Below are 19548 nucleotides of genomic sequence, written 5' to 3' on the forward strand. Positions count from 1 at the left end.
GCTGTGAGGGGCCTCTGTCCCCAACGTGTCCCCCTTTCCCCCCAGCAATCTGAGGCCAAATGCTTTGCTCCTGACCACCAGTCTCTCCTGCCCAAAAGCCTTCAGTGAGGCTTGGCCATCAAGCCTTGTTCCATCTGTCACCCACTCCAGCTTCATCACCCCCCACGGCCCGTCTCCCTGCCACCAAACACTCAGGCACAGGCTGGCCTTTCCAGCTCTCCCCCCGGACCTTTCTGCCCTCAAGCCTCAACTCCTCCCCGAGACCTCACTCACCATCACAGCCCCTCTGGACTTGGCAGCTGGCGTGCAGACGGCCCTGCACACACGAGATGCTCAAAAAATTACCCCGATAAGGAATCTGAGCACCTACTATGTGCAGGGCTCCGTGATATGTACTGGGGACACGGCGGTGAGTAAATACACACTTTTGTCTTGTTCCCTGCAGTTAGCGTTCTCATACCCGTTGGCTTTGCTGCGGCACTGTGGTGTTTCTTGACTGGCACGCTTTATTCCTTCAGGTCATCGTACACTGTGCCCTTATTTTAATTTCCAACTCCTAGAGGACAGGATTCGGTGTCATTTTTGCTGCCTAGAGTATATGCAAAGCTAGTCAATGGCTGAAGGGGAAGTGGATTAACCACAACATCCATTGGACTAAGAATCAGAAAGATCCAGACATCTGTTAGACCCACAGAAGGGGTTCCTGGCATCTGCTGTATTATCTACAACATGACTGACAGGTTTCATATTTGAATATTTTAAGTGCTAGACGGGAAAGAGAAACCCTCAACCCTCCTGGATGGTGTTCCAGAAATTACAGGAATCACACAGGAGAGGCCGACAAGGCAGCAGGCTCTAAGCTCCAAATCCCAGTTCTGCTGTTTGTACCTGTATGACTCCCCCAGATACGTACACTCCCTGAGCCTCAGTCTTCTCTTCTGGAAAATGGGGGCAAAAATAACAGTCCCTATGTCAAAGTACTGTTGTGGGAATTAAAGGTGAGAATCCAGGGGAAGAGCTTGGTACAATGCAGCACACAAGTCACTCCATTCATGAAAGCTGCTGTTCCTCATACTGTTGTCACAGCCCCTGGTGGCATAAGCCCCATGGTGGGAACATGCAAAGACGGCCGGTCCCCCTTCCTCCAGCCTGGCCTTATTCCTGTGACCTACACGGCAGGCTTGCCACGTCACCCACGCCGCAAAGGAATCTGCAGATATAATTAATGATGGTGCTAACTGATCAGGTGACCTAGAAACAAAGAGGTTACCTGGGTGGGCCTGGCCTAATCACAGGAGCCCTTTACAGGAGGGTCACAGAAGTGGATGCCACAGATTTGCAGCAGGAGAGGATTTGATATCCTGGCTTTGGGTCTAGAGATGGAGCGGGCCATGTGGCACCAAATGTGGCAGCTTTGAGGAGCCGAGATCAGCATCCAGATGACCGCCAGAGTGGATGGGGGACCTGAGTTCTGCAACCACCAGGAACTCAACTGCACCAACAACCTGAATGGCCAGGAAACAGACTCTCCCCCAGGGCCTCAGGGTAAGAGCTCAGTTAATACCTTGACCTTGGACTTCTGGTCCAAGACCCTAAGCAGAGAACCCAGCGCAGCCAGCTCAGCCTTCTGCCCTCCAGCACTATGAGCTAATAAACACATACAGCTGAACCCACTACTTTGGTGGTGATTTGTTACACAGCAACAGAATCTAACAGAAGCCCCGCTTGGTCGCAAACCACCATGTGTATAGGGAAAAGCATACCAAGTGCCTGTTCAAAGGGTCTGGGGAACATTCACACCTTCTGTATCTTTACTCACTTCACAGGTGCTGTTTGAGAGCCGGGACTGTCTGACTCCCGTCTACTCTACCACTTAGCAGTGCAGGCATCATACAGAAGGCTCTCGATAATTTCACTGAACATAGTGTCAACTTCCAGGGCGCTCGGGAACGGGATGGCTTAGCTGGTTGGCTTCAGTCCCATGACAGCCGGTTAGAAGGGGTTCAGGTGCAATTATCTGGGCAAAACCCGGCATGGGGCTCTTTTTGGCCTAGAGGAGAACTCCAGAAACTGCCAGCGGTCGGAAGAAGTCAACTCGGCGACCAGGGGAGGTACGTGTCCACGTGCAAAGTGTCTTGCTTTTTACACACCACCCGACCACGCTGTGGCCCCCGCCTCAGCCTGCGGCAGCCTCCCAGGGCTTGGCTGGCCAACTAAACCCTGACATTTTGCTTGTAATTGTACCTTCCCGTAAAAAGTCCTACTTGGAGCGGTAAAAATAGCAGCTGTGACTTCCCGCAGCACAACTACACCAGCCCGTGTCAGGGCCTGAAAGGAAACCTGGCGATCTGGTCTCACACTCTTAGCTCCGGGAAACGCCTGCGGGCTGGGCTCAGGCTGGCAGCAGGTGGCACCCAGAGAGGGTAGCCCCCTTGTGCCTCTGTTCCCGGTGAACCATCCTCAAATCAGCTCCCAAGATGCTCCCCTCACAACTTTCCTGAAAATCCCAACCTTCAGCATCAGGGGATGTCTGAGAAATGCACAAACCTGCCCCCACCCCCCTCTCCTCCTGCTCATTAACTGCAGAACTACAGAGAGGAGAGGCCCCCTATCAAGTCCCTTTGGGGGTCCTATGGCCCCCTTGTTATCCTCTCCCGTGTCTGTCTACCTCCCTCTCTGTAGCCTTCTGTCCCCAGCATCTGACCTCACCAGGCTGGGCTGGGGGGATGATAGAAGTCTCCAGTAGGGCTTAGGTCTGAGTCATCACCGGGGTGGCAGGGCTCAGGCCAGCTAGACACTACCCCTGGAGTAGAGGCGGTGAGCTGTTAAGAGTCCACCTGGGGAATGAAGGAGAGTCAGGCTAAACTATCCCCAGGCACCAGAATCCTGGTAGTTGTGAATTCCTCCAGCGGCCCAGGACACAGAGCTGCCAGCCCCCTGGGTCCCCCATCATAGGGCCTGATGCCACCCAGGAATCACATGGGAGTGGTTTTCTGAGGCCCCAGACTCCTCCTTTCCTTCTCTACCAATCTCTAAACCTTTGCTATCCTTCTGTCTCCAAATCAAATACATGGGCCCTTTTGTCGATCTTTTGCTTGTTATAAAGCCTCCTCTTACAGGAAAAAAGACAAGGGCCCCCAAAGTAATGAATATGGGAATCTGTAAAGTTCTAGGAGCCCTGGCCAGCAGCGAAAAAGGGGGATCAGCCTGTGAGGACCAGTGCCCCTTTCAGAGCCTTTTTATGGGAGGGCTAGAGATCTTTCTCAACCCTTCTGGCTCCTTCCTTCATTCCTGCAGGTCAGACAGGGAGAAGCCTACCACTCGGCTAGCCCTCTGACATCTCTCTCAGGACACGTGAGGGATGCCAGGCAGATGTCCCACCTAAAGCCACCCAGTCCCTCCCCTAGACACACCGGCTGTTCAGAAACACTCGGGTTCACTCACATGTTCTGGGCTTCAAATATCTGGCTCTCGCTAGTAAAACCCATGATGTCTGCAGAACTTTTCAGCATAAAATGAACTTTCAGGAATGTTTCCCATGCGCCACAAGCAACGCACAGTAGCCTGACAGGGGGCAGGGCAGGGACTGAAAGGGCCTCATTTCACAGATGAAGCTGCGCTGGAGGTCAGGAGACCAGTCAGAGGCAGAGCCAGCAACTGCTAAACCTCGACATTCTGGAAAAAACAAAGATGGATGAAAACAAAGAGGAAGCCTGTACGAACTGGAATTTGTTTGTTTGTTTGTTTGCTTGTTTTAAAGGGATGATGAGATCTTTACCTACCTGCACCCCACATCACAGGAGCTAAAAGTGAAAACGTGGATAATATCAAGAATTTTCGAGTATGGGTGAGGATGTGGGCAAATGGGCCCCCAGACACCACTGGTGGCTGAGTGGCCTGCCTGAGTCTTGGGAAAGGCATTTGGCTTTGACAATAAACATTTAAAAATCAGAAAGATGCACAATCCAGGACACACAGGACTTTATGGACTGTACGAAGGGGCGGGGGGAGGTGTCAGACAGGACCTAATGTTCGGAGAGGCTGAGATGGAAGCCAGTGACTGGCCCACGCGGAGTGTCGTGCAGCTGTAGGATGGACAGGAGTGTCACCACACACGGGGCCCCAGAAGCTGTGGACAGAAACACAGAAGGGTGGCCGGAAGGAGGTGCGCCAAGCCGCTGACAGATACCAAGGACACAGGGGACTTTCCAGGCCATGCTGCATTTTCTCTCTCGTTGTGCGTTTATAAAGGGAATCTACTGAAGTGTTACCCAAGTTAAAGGAAACAATTAATCAGCTTAAAGGGACGCGTTTTCCTTGGCCTCCCTAGGAATCAGAAGATTACAGCGGGTGCTGGCTGCCGCTATCTCTAGCCAGGTCCCCGCCTCGGCCCACGCTGTTCCCAGTCTGTACACTTGCTTGTTCCCTGCCCCGAATGCCCTGCCTCAGATCTTCCCAGGGGTGCCTCTGTCCAGTCTTACAGGTCTCCGCTCAAAGGTCACCGGCCCAGAGAAGCCTTCTTTAGGCCCCCTCGTGGGCCTCGGTCACCCACCTTGACCTTTTCCCCCTCATCCACGTCCAGCAGCCCTAATGGCAGCTCTATTTATTTTGTCTATCCGGCCCCAGTTGAATAGGGGCTCCAGGACGGTGGGGACCTTGCCTTTCTTCTGCTGCATCCCAGAGCCTGGTAGAGAACAGATGGCAAAAAATATTCATTGGACCCATCTGAAATGGAGATGCTAGGGACAGTCTACTTCTTCACCTCTCCATGGGGAGACTGAGGCAGACTCTTGCCATGCCACTCACTCTTCAGCAGTATGCCACAACAACTACCTGTCTGCCTCACATATCAGACACTGAACTTCCAAGAAATGACTCTCTTTGAACCTGACTTCTTTTTCCTAGTTTCTAGTCCAGGATGAGCCATTCAGAAGGTGCCAAATGAAGGCTTGCTGCATGAATGGAACTGTATGGTTCCCGCCCCCCCCTTTCAAAGCTGTGAACAACAGAGGCTGCACAGGTTAAGGGACTTGCTGCCCAGGGTGGCACAAACCTGGTAGCACACAGCAGAACTCGAACTCTGGATACTGGATGTAATGGCTTTCTAGAAAAAGAGCTCCTGTGTCTCTTAGCCCTCGCTCCTGCCCAGACAAATCTGGCCTGGCCACCTGTAAACCTGGCAGGCAGCTCATTCTAGAATTGGGTGAGCAAGGCTCCTCTTAGCGTAATTAGGAAATTAATTCCATTCAGCCTAGATTGATCTGTGGTCAGCCTCTCCTTAGGGGCCCAACAAGAACAGGTAGAAAATAAACAAGGCTTTTTGTTTCCATCCTATCCCTGCATCCTACTCCGATGGATCGGCTGACGGCAGAAGGTGTCTTCTTGGCAGGCAGAAGTGGGTGGGAAATGACACCCAAGGCGAACGTGGTCCTCCCTCCGGCAACAGAGATGCGGTTCTCCCACGGCCCAGCTCAGCCCCCGCCTTCTTGCGGGAAGAGCAATCCAACTGGTCTTGCAGGCACCTCCTTGGCAAAGTCTGATGTGTAGGAGCCTTGCGTCCTCCTCCTGTCCCCCTAGGCTCACTCACGATCCCTACCAATCTTGGGATATCTGTGCCCATCTCTCTTCCTGGAAGTGGCCCCAGGGACACCTGTGGCCTAGATCCCAACCCATCCATTTTGGGATTGGGACAGAGGTGTCAGCCTAAGTGCTCCCACACCTGTTGCCCAGGTCCCTGCCTGGGACCAGCCAGAACAACCTTGGGAAGTAAGCCATGCATCTGCCACCTTCCATTGAGCCCAGATTTTTTCTTCTTTGACCCAGTCCTCTGGCGTCACTAGCCCCTCATCCACGGGCATCAGTACCTTTACACCTAGGCCCTGGACTCCAAGGCAGCGGACAGAGGCAGGGAGCCAAGGGAGGCCTGGGAAACTGGGAAAGTCTGACTCAGTTTCCACTCACCAAGAAAGGAAAAGAAAATTGGGAGCTTGCCTACTATATACCCTTCTAGTTCTCCAGGAGGAAAAATTGGGGCCCAGAGAGGGAAAGCAACCTGCCCAGAGCCCCACAGCACACATCAGAGGCAGAGCAGGAAGTCTAGACTCCTGATTTCTAATCTGCCCCGCCACACTCCACTGGCTGCTCTCTATCTCTTCCTGGCCCAGACGCTAGGCAAGTAACTCAAGCCTATAAAATTACATGACATCAGAGGCTGTAAGAACTTCTGGGATTTTACAGCAAAACACCTAACAGAAGCATGGCACCGAAGAGCATCCACACATGTTTGAGAAGACAAGCTGAGGCCCACAGAGGTCAGGGGACCTACATGAAATCACACACACGGAGGCACAGGAGGACTCTCAGATCCCTACTGAAGCATTCGTTCTGCCAACAGGCTCCAGGAGTTCCAACTGTCGTAGGATGGGGAAGAGGTGGAGTTGGTCTTGAACCTCAGTCCCATTACAACAGCGTGGCCGGACAGCCTGGTCCAGCCTTGTATACACCCCAGGGGTGCCAGAGACCACTGTGAGGAAATAGGGTGAGATTTCCCAATGAAACTGGGTTTCTCACTACTGACCCAGTGTTTTGAAGAACAGGTCAATGAGCCACATATGCCTACCTTTGTTCCTCCAAAAGGCATGGCCGGGGCTCAGAAGGAAAGGCTCAGCTGTGAGAAAGAACAGAGTCTCCTGGCACCAGAGGGAGGGGGAAAGGGTGGGTGGAGGTGGCTGGGGCCCAAGAGATCACAGATACACAAGCAGCATCTGAATCCAAGTCTGGTTCTTGAGCCCAAGCTGTTTTCCCCAGCCTTGCGCAGAAGAGACTGAACAGGACGCCCGCCCATCTCTGAGCTATCTCTCTGCTCCCACCATCCCCAGCCCCACAGCCCGGGCACCTGGAGTCAGCCTTGCCTGCAGGCGACAGGTACCAGCTTTCCCGACCTTTTGACTGGGACAGGGGCATTGGTGCTCAGAAGCCAGGTGGTCCGGGAACAAGGCTGGGACCTGCTGTGAAGGCTGCAGTGCAGTGTGGTGCGGGGGTGGGGGTGGGGTGGGGTGGGGGGGTGCAGGAGGGGGGAAGGGGCAGGCAGACCCAGATTACGGAGGGGAAGGCCCCGCTGGGATGAGGTGAGTAAAAGCTGTGGATGCACACATACTGCCCCCACCCCCTGCCCCCAAGCTGTCCCAACTAAGTGTTTTCTGGCTGGGAAAATGCTTCAATAGCTCTGGCTGCCGGAGGCAATTCAATTATGAAATTTACCACATTAGATGAAAACCAGCATCTCAACCAGCCAATTCATTTGCGTCTGGCCACTCTGTTTCCTCCTGCAGGCTCTGTCCACCCCTCCCTGGCCAGGCCACATTCACACTGCAGGCTGGTCCGGATGGACGCAGGCTCAGACGACGGGCTGGTCTTTGGGGCTGGTGGGGTGGCTTTTCCCAGGAACCCCTGAGCAGAGAGGCTGAGCCAGGCTGGAGAAGGCATCCATCATCCTGGAGACTCCTGGGGCTGCTGACTCCACAGTCTCTCACCTCCCATTTGCATTCTCCCGGACCTGCACCTGCCTTCAACTTGCAAGGCACTGGCTTCTGGGAGAAGTGCAGGTGGGTGGTGGGAGAAGGCCGCCGCCTCAGGGCTCTGCCATGCCCTTCTCATCTTTACTTTGCCAAGGCATCACCGCTTCAAAAAGCCTTTGCCACTCGTTCCCCTCAGCTCCCCTTGCTGCCTCTATCACGGGGCGGGTACGGTGCACACAGCTGTGTGCCCATGTGCCAAGGCCCCACTCTGCGGGCCAGCACACCCTTGTCTAGGAGCTCCCAGAGTACAGGGCCCTGATCAAGGCCCTCCCCTGGTAGACTCAATTAGTCAATCAACAAATGAATAAACAAACTGCTCACTGAATACTACTCCCTGCCCAGCCCCCTGGAGCATCAGCTTGGTAGAAGGGAAGAAGCCAGCCCACTTTTGCTGCAGACCTCCAAGTCCCAGGCCTGGGTCATCTTCCCCAGCCTCCTGCTCTCCTCTGCCCATACTGGATGCCCAGAGGTTTGAGAGGCTTTTAGGGAGGAAGGGGCTGCAGAGGCTGCCTCAGACGCTGAGTGTGCAGCTCCCCCGCAGCCCCTCTCTCTGCACCACAAACATAAATCCAGCTGCAGCCCCAGCCCCAGGATGAAGGTTTCTACCATTTCTCTCTACCTCCTTCTAGCAACCTCCCTGGAGTCACTTCCTGGCAAACGGAATGACTCAAGACCAAGAGGGCTGCCAGGCCCAGAAGACTGACTGACTCCATCACCCTCCTCAGGTAAGCTTGGGGACCCCAGGACCCCTGGTCTCAGAAGGATACCAAGTCTGTCCGGGGTGGGATGGACCTTGTGTCCTACTCCGCACTTGCCCCCAGCCCCCAAATGCGAGTCTTTAACAACAGTCCCTCGGAATCCTAACAGCACACCCGGGCCCAAGGAGCATCAGTCCCACCTCTGAAGGGGGAGACAGAAGTCAAGGGTCCCAAAGGGCCTGATGCCACATCACTGTCCCCGTAGTCTGCTGTATGATAAGAACGGGGGTGAGGGCATTGGCTGGTTCCTGCCTCCCCCCTACTCCCCCCACACCCCGTGGCACGGCAACTTCACTCTTCACATGGCCAGAGTGGAAACCAGAAGGCCCAGACACCTGACGTTCTCCCTCGCAGCTCACCAGGGACGGCCAAAGCTCTGGGAGCCTTTCTCTTGCTCAAAGCAAGTCAGAAGGACCCAAGAGTGCCCAGCTTAACACTGCAGGGGCCTGGGTCGCCCTCCACCCCAATCCCTTTGATCGGGTTTTATAAAGACTTTTCTTTGTACAAAGAAAGTAAAAACGCACGTTGGGGACTTCGAAGCGGCGGCACAAAAAATACGGACGGTGCCCCTAGGGGTACAGTCTATGAAAGGAGAAGCTTCTCAAGCAACTAGAGGAGGAAAAGAAAGAACCGGGGGGCGTGCCCAAAGGCGGTCCAGGAGCCGGGGCAGGATGTGGGGAAGAGGACTGCCAGGCTGGAGGAGGCTCGCTCCGGACCTGCCCACCTGCCGCGGGGTGCCACCTCGGTGGGCAGGTGGGGGGGACTTCGCAGCGTGTGACCACTGCTCCGCTGCTCCAGCTCTCCACGCGGAGGCGAGGGGTCCCGTCAGGCAGGGCGTGGGCGGCCGGGGACACGGGGACGGGGGACGCTGCCCCGGTTAACGCCCCCAGCCGGCCCTCGCCCCGCACGAGGCAGGCGGCCATCTGGCCCTCGGCGTCCAGGGCGCGGGGACTTCGCCCAGCCCGGGCGCGGAGCCCAGCCACTCACATCCTCACACACAAGCAGCCTCCTCTTTCCAGGATCGATAGTAATTTTTTTAAAAAGAGAGTCTGCGGACTCAATGAATCAACCGCTCCCGAGGGAAAGAGTTGTAGCTCCCGCGCGCAACATCCATTTGCAAAACAATTCATTCCCTCGCCGGGAACTCTGCGAAGACCCTCGCCCGATCCGCAGGCGCGCGCGGGGCGGGAGCAGGCGCGGGGACCCGAGCAGAGGTGGCCGACGCCAGCCCCCTCCCACCCCACCATTGTCCCCGACCCCAGCCCCCGAGAACCCGCGGCGGTCGGGGCGGTCCGGGGCCCCGAGGACGGCGCCGCGGCTGCCGGCGCACGAGGCCCCCACCCCGGGGGGCTCCCTCAGCCGGGGGTTCCCACGGCGGGGCGCGCAGGGCCCTGCACCCCCGGCCCCCACCCGGGGGAGGGGGTGACGGTGACAAGTGCCAGCCCGGAGACTGGGGCGCGCGGCTAGAACCGCCCGAGGCCGGCGTCCCCCTCCCAGCCCGGCCCGGCCCGGCCCCGCCACTCACCGCTCGGGGCGCCGCCGCCCGCCGCGCTCGTCACCCCGGGTCCGCCGCCGCGCTCAGAGGCCCCGCGCGAGGCTCCACAGCCCGGGCCGCCGCCGCCGCCGCCGCTCCCCTCCCCCGGCTCGCCACAGCCGGAGCGCGCCGCCGCCGCGGTACAGCCCGGGCGCCGCCAACAAACTAGTTTCTCAGGCCTTCCCGCCCCGCCTTCCCGGCGCGAAGCCAATCAGAAGCGGCGCCTCTGTGACGGATGGTCGGCCGAACCCGTAGTTCAGCCCGCAGTGGGGGAAGGGGGTGGGCGCCCGGGCCGCGCCGGCACCGCGAGGGGGCGGGGCGGGGAGAGGAAAAAGACTTTGACCAGATTCTTAAAGGGACAGGCGTCCGCCCGCCCCCGCGGCCGAAGTTTAGGAACAAAAACCCGCCGGTGTTCTAGAGCTTTCCGAAGGAGAGAACTGTGTAGATTGCAAATGCCTCTTCTGTACCGGGTGTGCGGAACCACGCTTCTACTTGGGCAAGTGTTAGGGAAGCCCTTTTGTTTTATTCTGGGTTTGTTTCAATGTTTGGGGTTTTCTGCAGCCACAAAACCCGATTAAGTACTTGGAATATGTATTTTTCAGGGTTCATCAGCTCTCCCATCCATAGATTTCTCACTAAGTTCTTTATGTAAGCCAGTCTTCAAATATTCATTCGTTCGTTCATTCATTCGTCCATTCGCTAATTCACTCCACAAACGTTTGATTGACGCCTGTGCCATATGCTAATTTCCCAACGGGAGCTATGGCCATTAATTTTCTACTTCTTGTCTTTTAGTTTTGCATTTCATTCCAGGACCTCAGATTACTGTGTGTCCGACTTCTTCATCGGTAACACAGCGGGTAAAAAGTCCTATTTTCGGGCTTAGAGGACAAGAACTCCTACAACAAGGTTAAGTGTGCAATCAATGTCTTTTTTCTCTTTGACTGAAAATCGAAAATAAGATAGGTTACTTAAGGATACGAAAAGTCCCGGTAAAATATAGAAAGTCCCAAGTGCTATGGGGCGGGGAGAATTCCCAGGAAGCAGAGGTCACACTGTTAGGAGATCTGAGGTTTATGGAGGGGGAGGGGAGCACCCAGAAGGTTTGGAAGAGGGGGTGGGATTTTCTCTGGTGGGAGCTGAGCTGGGAAGGAGAACCCCCTGCCTAAAGACCTGTCTGGACAAAAGAGACTTCAGGGTGCGAGGTGACAGCAGGGAAGACATCTGGGGGAAACTGTATGGTGCAGAGAGAGAGGACAGCAGAGGAAACCTGATCTGGATTTGAATCCTGCCTCTACCCTCAGGAGCTGGAGAGGGCTGGAGGCAGATTGCTCAGGCTGCGTGTCAGATTCTTCCTGGTGAAAGGAGGTTTCTAGAACTTATGGCAGAGTTACTGTAAAGATTAAATAAGAGAGCGTATGATTAAATAAGAGAGCATATTAAATAAGAGAGCATATGGGCCTGGCACCTAGGAAGTGCTCAATATAGGTTTATGTCTCTGGAAATCTGGAGAGAGTTAAGACAGGAGGGTTCTGGTATTTAAGAGCAGTGTTGGCCAGAAGTAAGAAGTTGGCCAAGTGTGCTGTTAAGATGCCTCCAAGGGGAAAAGGAGGCATCAAAATAATTGGCCCATTAGGGAAATGACACAGATCACATTTGTAGTTTAGCATCCCACCAATTTTCTAGAGCTAGAGTATTTATATAATTGTTGGTTGGATGAAACTCCGCATACAAAATGGATTCCTAGCAAGCTCATAAGCATTGTTTATTATTCCATTCAGGTTCTCTGAGATATTATAAGTGCCAAGCATCTAAAATCGAGTCTGCATTATCATTTCCCCCCTCCTCAACTCCACGGCTTAAATTAGGTACTGGAATATATTAAAATCAAATGCCGGCAGTGGAACAAATTCAGACCAAGAACACGTGTTGAGTTATTGAATTTAGATATGATTTGTGAGGAAAAGAGGAGATGAAGCTTGCTTTGCCATCTGTCTCAGTCTTCACTCTAGACCCAGGAGCATAACCACCATCACAGCCCCTACCTCCGTGTTGTAATGACCCGCTTATGACCTGTTAGTCCACCCCACTGCACAGGAAGCTCTGGGAGAGCAGGGATTATGACATACTGAATCCTTGCTTCCTCTCACAAGTTGTCTACACAGTTTTGAAATCCTATGAACAAATCTCCTATCAGTTAGAATTAGCTTTTGCTACATGTGACAGAAAACCTAAAATAACTATGAATTTTTAAAAGACAGAAGTTTGTTTCTTGCTCATGCAAAATAAATCTGAAGTTAAGTCATCCAGAACACGGCTGGCGACTCCACAGTTATCAAACAGTAGAAACACCCCAAACTTAATGCTTCATTTTCCAGTTGCCTCATGGTCCAAGGTGGCTGCTGGAACCCCAGCCATAACATCCACATTTCAGAGGCAGGAAGGGATAGAGCAGAAGAGCAGATGTGTGCCTCCTAACCATGTTAGCTCCATTTAAGCAGGGTGTACTGCCTCTCTAAACAGAGTCGGGGCTCTTTTACCAAGAAAGAAACGAGGGAATAGGTTCTTCATTGTCAATGGACAGTTCAGCTGACGCCTTTTTCTTTTGCTCCTGTTGCTGTCATCTGTCCAGTCTTCTGGTGGCTCAGAATCTAAAGTCTTAGAAATACCGAGATGCAACACAGAATGAAATGCAAACTTGTTAATAGATGATTGAACTCTTGGTTCTTCTGCCCTTGGGATGTTCCTTTTTCAGTTTCCTCTGCTGAACTCCCCCTCACTTCCCAAATGACCACGTATTGGAGTCACCTCCAGAAGTTAAGACCTCTTCTCTACATGCATTCACACTCCAGGCGATTTCATATAGGACCCTGCCTTATGTTTCTGGCAAATTCCAAATCCGTGCTCCCACCCCAACTTCTCTATAACTCCTGACCCACAGGTACAACTGCTTATTTCATGTCTCAGCTTGGATGTCTAGGAGCACCTCACCCTAACATGCCCGCACTGAGCTCCTACTACACTACCCTGCAAAACATACCCTGCTCCTCCTGTCAATTTCCAGTGTTATGGCTGGAATGGCCCTTGTGGCTCTTACGATCGCAAGATACCCTTCAGCCACAACCACCAGGAAACTTTGTAAATGTATTACTTGCAGAACATAGATCTTACATAGCACCTTTGGGGCCACATAGCGATTTTCCAGGTAGAGAGAAAGAGTGCAAGCAAACGTATGCCTGCAGCTCTGTGTTTATTGGGATTCAGGATGGGGGAGCCTAGGGTTTCATGGGCTCACTCTTTATTGGTAAGTTCCAAACATAAAAGCTGGAATTTAAAGAACAGGAAGAGAAAAAAGAAGTGGCCCGAATGGTCAGTTACTGAAACCAAACAAGATCTCCAAAACAAAGGCGCTTCAGTGTTGGGGGGCAGCGGAGGTGGGGAGGGGCAGCACTGGGGGTGTGGGTGGCCTGGCTCGTATCTCCAGCTGGGACGTGGCTGCCGGTGTATTTATTCTGGATAGCCATCTTTTTTTTTTTTTTTTTAAGATTTTATTTATTTATTTGACAGAGATCACAAGTAGGCAGAGAGGCAGGTAGAGAGAGAGAGAGGGAAGCAGGCTCCCTGCTGAGCAGAGAGCCCGATGCGGGACTCGATCCCAGGATGTGGGACTTGATCCCAGGACCCTGAGATCATGACCTGAGCTGAAGGCAGCGGCTTAATCCACTGAGCCACCCAGGAAGTGGATGCTCCCGCCTTCAAAGCAGAAAAAAAGAGAAAATCTGTCAGGGCTGACTCTACAGCAACTCAGTCTTTTGCTCATATAAAAGGTCTAGGTAAGACGCTCTCTTACCTGCCTACAGTCCTTGACCAGTTTGAGCCAGCCAGTCACATCACATTTACGGCTGCCACCAGGCTGCTCTGAACTACTGTCGTCTCTTCCCTGGGTCATCAGAGCCTCTGTCCGGCTCATCTCTCTCCTTCCCCTCTGGCCACCCAGAGTCCGTTCTCAACACGGCAGCCAGAGGGAGCTTAAGGACAGAATGTGCTGTGGCTGTCCTCCCCTCGTAGTCCTCGGATCTCAGAGTGAAGGCCGGACTCCTTATGTTGTCCTCACCTGATCTGGCCCGGACCACCTCTCCCACATCATCTCCTACCTCTCTGTCCTCCCTCGCTCTGCTCTGGAACCCCGGACCTCATTGCCAGGCCTCAGTCAGACAAGCCAAACCCATTCCCATTGCAGGGCCCCTGCCTTTGCTGGCTCCACCCGGAAAGCTCTCTCCAACCCGAAGGTCACACAGTTCATCCCCTTGCTTCTTTAAGTTTCTGCTCAGATTAGTCACCTGACCACACAGGCCTACCTGACCCTCTCTATAACATCCCCATATTCCCCACCCTGGGGATCCCTGGCCTTACTCCCTAGGAATTACTTCTAATGGAAATCTTATTTATATATTTATATATTGGGGAAGGTAGGGGAAAAGCAGGAAACAGCCCCAACATCTAGAAGCTGACTCTGCAGGTAGAGTTAGGCCTTGGTGTTCTCCCATTGAACACAAAGAATTTCACAGAACATTGGCATCAGACAAGGCCACTCTTGGGTCAAGACAAAAGCAAGACCACTCCATAATCATGTCTCAACAAAGCAAGTAATAAGCATGTTGCAAGTCATAAAATACCAACCATACACTTCTCCTAGTTAATATGAGTGCTGTTTATTAATTACAGCTTTGCCCTTGATCTGGTCTCCTTTTTTTTGGATATGATGTATGGGGATATCCTATCATAACATACTCATCCCTGCTTTCTCCAGCACCCAATCTAGAGCAAAACCCTACTTCCTTGGGCCCTTCCCCAAACCACCTGCCCAATGCCTAAATCCTATGGAGGTTCTTCTAACACCCCTGTACCGTGGTGAGTGGTCTGTGCCCTTATGACAAATGATGACCTCAGCTTGGTGTCTCCAGGTGTTCCCGGTTGACAATACAAACCCACACACATTGACGGTACAAATACACACACCCATACATTTTATTTGGCCTGGCGATTGGCTGTCTGCTCTCCCAGAATGGAAATTCCAGGCAGGCAGGGGCCCTGGCTAGCCATTCCATTTAGAGACCTAGAACGGTGTCTGGCATGTGGTAGGCTCACAACGAATATTACTCCATAAATCTGGGGTGAATTGCAAGTACCTTTGGGTGCAGTGTCAGTCACCATTCAGCCGGTGGTTTCTGATCTCAGGGTTGGATACATTCAACCAGATCTTCAATTTTGGGCCCAGCTCCGTAAAGACGGAACTCCTGGTCTGAAGGGGCTGCCCAGGGCAGGGCTGTGGCAAGAGATGGCTTTGTCAGCTGTGGCTCCCAAGGGAGGGGCCGGGTGTCAGTGATTGCCCTTCTCGGGGAGCAGCTGGGATCAAGGTCACCAATGAGTCACCGCTTCGGCTCTGGGTGCACAAGGGAGCAGGGCAGGGCTGGTTCTGGCCAGGACGGAGGCTGCAGAGGGTGGAGGGTGTCCTGCCTTCACCTGGTGGGGAACTCTATGAGGAAGAAGTCCTTCTGAGCTGGCTGCTCCTTCTAGCCCAAGGCAGAGCCACTTGGTGGTGGCCGCCCTTTAGTGGTCCCCATGAAGCCCCTGCCCCAAAATGTGCTCTCCTTGTTCAATCAGAAAGTCCAACATTTAGACGCTTACTTGCTATCAAAAGCATCCTTTTGCTTCTGTGCCTTACAGGGCATACCGGCGCTATGGGAAGGCCAAGGGGTGGCCGTGGCTGTCTGTGGGTCGGGGGCTCCCACGGACACACCACCGAGGAGACTGAGATCCAGGGCCCAGCTTGTGATGGCAGCCGCAGCGGAGGAGGGGACAGCGCGGTGGGAGTGAGCCGCAGGAAGGAAGATAAGAGAACATCACAGAACAAACGCCTCCTTTTAGAAATGTGGGCTGTGGCCTGTCCCACTCCCTTCCTTCCCAGAAACCAGAAGGCAAAACACAGTATGGAACAATGGTTAATAAACAACCCTTGAAACGCAAAGCCGTGGGTATCGTGGGCTATCTTGGGCTATCTTTGGAGCCCCAAGTGGGAAAAAATCAGAAAGTACGCTTGTAAAAGCATGCATGTAGATGAAGACACTGTGTGAGGACATTCAGAGAAGGGACCCAGTGGTCCCCCCACAGGCGGCGGTGGGGAGAGGACAGGTGGTGGGGCCCGTGAGGGACAGAGGTGGAGACGGCGCTGGATAGTTGGACGGTTTGATTTTTTTTTTTAAGATTTTATTTATTTATTTGACAGAGAGAGATCACAAATAGGCAGAGAGGCAGGCAGAGAGAGGGGGGAAGCAGGTTCCCTGTTGAGCAGCGAGCCCGATCCAGGGCTCGATCCCACGACCCTGAGATCATGACTTGAGCCAAAGGCAGATGCTTAACCCACTGAGCCACCCAGGTGCCCCGGGACGGTTTGATTTCTGAACTGTGGCATCTATTGCTTCACCTAAAAGAATTTAAAAGCAAAGTCAGAAGTTTAAAAAAATGAAATTCTATGCAGATTAGGGTGGGAAAAAGGGAAGGTTAAAGGAGATTTGTACTCCAGGGGCGCCTGGGTGGATCAGTGGGTTGGGCCTCTGCCTTCGGCTCAGGTCATGGTCCCGGAGTCCTGGGATCAAGCCCCGCATCGGGCTCTCTGCTCAGCGGGGAGCCTGCTTCCCCCTCTCTCTCTGCCTGCCTCTCCACCTACTTGTGATCTCTGTCTGTTAAATAAATTAAAAAAAAAAAAATTTGTACTCCATGTGGCCTGGAGTTTAAAAAAATATAATCAGGTTTTCTCTGTATAATTAAAAATCATGCAACCTTTAATAAAGGAAAGGAGTCGGGGAGGGAGGTGAGAATGGCATTCGGAGCCAGCCAGGACCACCTGGGTTTGCTTTCTGCCTCTGCCACTTTTTGTGTGACCATGACCAGGTTATTCCGCTCTCTGAGCCTCAGTTTCTCCATCAGTAAAATAGGAATGATAATAAAAGTCATATATAGTTTCTACTTTCTAGGATTCTTGACAAGGTTAAAGTAAGAAAAAATAATTTGTATAGAGCACTTGTCCCAGAGTCTTGGACCAAATAAACCCCAAAGACATTAGCAGCAGCAGCAGCAGCTACAACTAGATGTCTGCAGGGGCGCCTGGGTGAACCAGTTGGTTAAGCGACTGCCTTCAGCTCAGGTCATGATCCTGGAGTCCAGGGATCAAGTCCTGAGTCGGGCTCCTTGCTAGGCAGGGAGTCTGCTTCTCCCTCTGACCTTCCCCCTTCTTACTCTCTCTCTCTCTCTCTCAAATACATAAATAAAATATTTGAAAACAAAACAAACAAACAAACAAACAAAACCAAGTAGGTGTCTGCAAAGTGCCAGGAAATGTCCTTTAGTCTAAGTGTTACTTAGTAAGAATTACTTAGCGTAAGTGTTCATTTAATTATAGTCATTATTTGGGAATATCATCCTAACTTTGGAGGTGTGCTCTGATAACTCTCCAGCTGGGGTTGGGGGGCACAGGAGTCATGTACCTCTCACTTGCCACCCCTGAAAATCTGTCCCATCCAGTGGGTGGTGGGGGTGGGGGTGGCCTCCAGCCCGGAGGTTTTCTCCCTGGCATCCATCATCCTTTATCCACTCAGAGGTGAATAAATTATCATCCTATCCTTTAAAAGGAAACTAATCATGCCCAATGGGGCAGAAGATTCTCGAACTGCAAAAGAAGACGAAGAATGCTGTAGAGATTCGGATATAATGTGGTGACAGAGCAGGGAAAGATGAGTTTTGGAGGTATCTGCCCTGGGCCCTGCTGGGTGAGTCAAGTTTAACAGGGGTAGAGAAAGCATTCCAAGGTGAAAACAAAGAACTGGCATGGGGGGGAAACTGTAGGGATAGCTTCCAGAAAAGAAGTCCCTAGGAGGACCATGGGGATCTGGGGGCTTGGGGAGTGGGTGTTGCTGGGAGAGTTGAGAAGACTAGAAGGAAAAGAAATGACTGGTTTCTGGTTGTTGTCCTGCGACAGACTCTACCCAGGTCTATCCCATAACAGGCCTTCCCATCACGTAAAGAACCACTTGAGCAGAGAAACTGTTAATATTTATCCACACAAAAGGTTACAGCACAGCAATGAGGTATCTTTATGTGTTAACATGGACACATCTTGAAAACAGTGGTGTTGAGTGAGAAAACCAACTTGTAAATGGATACAAAGAGTCCCATTGCATTTATGTGCATTATAAAATCTTACAAAGCAATGCTCTGAACCACATGCTGTTTGCAGATCGTTGTTTATGTTGTATGCCTGTAAAAACACAATGTATGCATACACACAGGATATGCTGCAGTGTAACAAAATACTTGGGGAGCCTCAGTGATCTGGACGGTTTTCTGGGAAGATTTAGGTTGTCGAAGCTACCTCAAAGGTATGTGAAAAACAGGGAGGGCTCAAGGACAATAGAAGGGATTTTACAACTTATTGATAAAAGGGCCAATCCTCCAGGAACTCAAAATACATGATGGAAAACCCAAGAGCTCTGAAAGGAGAAACAGAGAAACCCGACGTCTTGGTTAGGGACCTCAACACTCCCCTCTCCGATAGAGCAACCTACTAGAACTACCAAACGCGACGTCGGCAAAGATGGAGAAGATCAGAACTGCACAATCCACCAACAGGCTCCCCTTCACATTCATGAAACACTCCATCTGACAACAGAGTAGAGATTCTCTTTCAGGCGCCCATGAGACGTTCACTAGCACGGAAAATATCTTGGACCATGAAAGAAACGTCAACTAAAAAGAGACACTGAAATCATACAGAGTGTGTTCTCTGACCATAATGGAAGCAAAGTAGAAATCAATAGCAGAAAGACAAATAAAATCGCTAAACATGTAGGAATTAAACAACACGCTTTTAAATAATCCACGGGTCGAGAGGGAAGTCTCAGAAGAAATTTTATAAAAACAACACAACACAACACAACGCACTCAACCTCAACAAGACATCTGCCAAGCCGATACAGTACTAAAAGCCACAGAAGTTCAATGCCCTGTAAAACCTGTTGTAAACAGAGAAACCAAGGTCTTCGCAAGATGCTGTCCGGCATACTTAAAAGAGGACGACTGATTGCTGCTGCGCCAGTGAGAAAGTGACCCAAAATGTTCTCCCTTATAGAAGAAAAGCAGGAAACTTACACACAGCTGGCCAACAACGTTCCCTACACCCCATTCTTCCAACATAATTTCTTCCTGACTTTCCTCCACAGTTGGCAGGCTGTCTGAGCACGATGTCTCAGATGTACACCTGAGTTTGGAAGCATTTCCCTGTGTTTTCTTTTTTCCTTTTTTAGATACAGGACGTGGTTGAAAACCATATGCCACTGAAGCTGTTCATCACTTGGATGAGAGTGGGTCATGGGCAATGAATCATGTACACTTCTGCTATTGAAAAAGACACAGAACTGCATGTCCACAAAAGGACAACGTATCCCAGCATGAGAGCGGAGGAGAGAGGGGGAGGCTCGTCACACTATCTGCTGACATTCGGCATGAGAAGGAGTCTCAAGTTAATAACCCAAGTTTTTCCCTGAACAGACCAAGAGAAGAAGAGGAGAAAAAATCCACAGTAAGGAGGAGGAGGGAAGGAATACAGACAAGAGAAGAAACCAGT

The 19548-nt window shown here is 52.1% G+C and overlaps 1 protein-coding gene and 1 long non-coding RNA gene across 4 annotated transcripts in view; one reads left to right on the forward strand and one right to left on the reverse strand.

Annotated features, from left to right (window-relative positions):
- The window catches only part of KLHL25 (kelch like family member 25), a 46456-nt gene that overhangs the window by 24004 nt on the left and 2904 nt on the right, over window positions 1–19548 (reverse strand). Inside the window, exon 1 of one of the 3 annotated variants that reach the window (XM_044230505.1) lies at window positions 9861–9898. The exons of 1 other annotated variant lie outside the window; for it this stretch is intronic. The gene's annotated coding sequence lies outside the window, so the exon portion shown is untranslated. Of the gene's footprint in view, window positions 1–6619; window positions 6646–9860; window positions 9899–19548 lie in introns of those variants that run through there. One more of the 3 variants, XM_044230506.1, reaches the window with a different exon arrangement.
- Window positions 7566–15897, forward strand: LOC122893489. Its single transcript, XR_006381638.1, has 3 exons — window positions 7566–7604; window positions 8207–8302; window positions 15597–15897. It is a non-coding gene; the product is annotated as an uncharacterized LOC122893489 (long non-coding RNA).

This window comes from Neovison vison, chromosome 13 (genome assembly GCF_020171115.1).
Source record: "Neovison vison isolate M4711 chromosome 13, ASM_NN_V1, whole genome shotgun sequence".
Lineage (NCBI taxonomy): Eukaryota > Metazoa > Chordata > Mammalia > Carnivora > Mustelidae > Neogale > Neogale vison.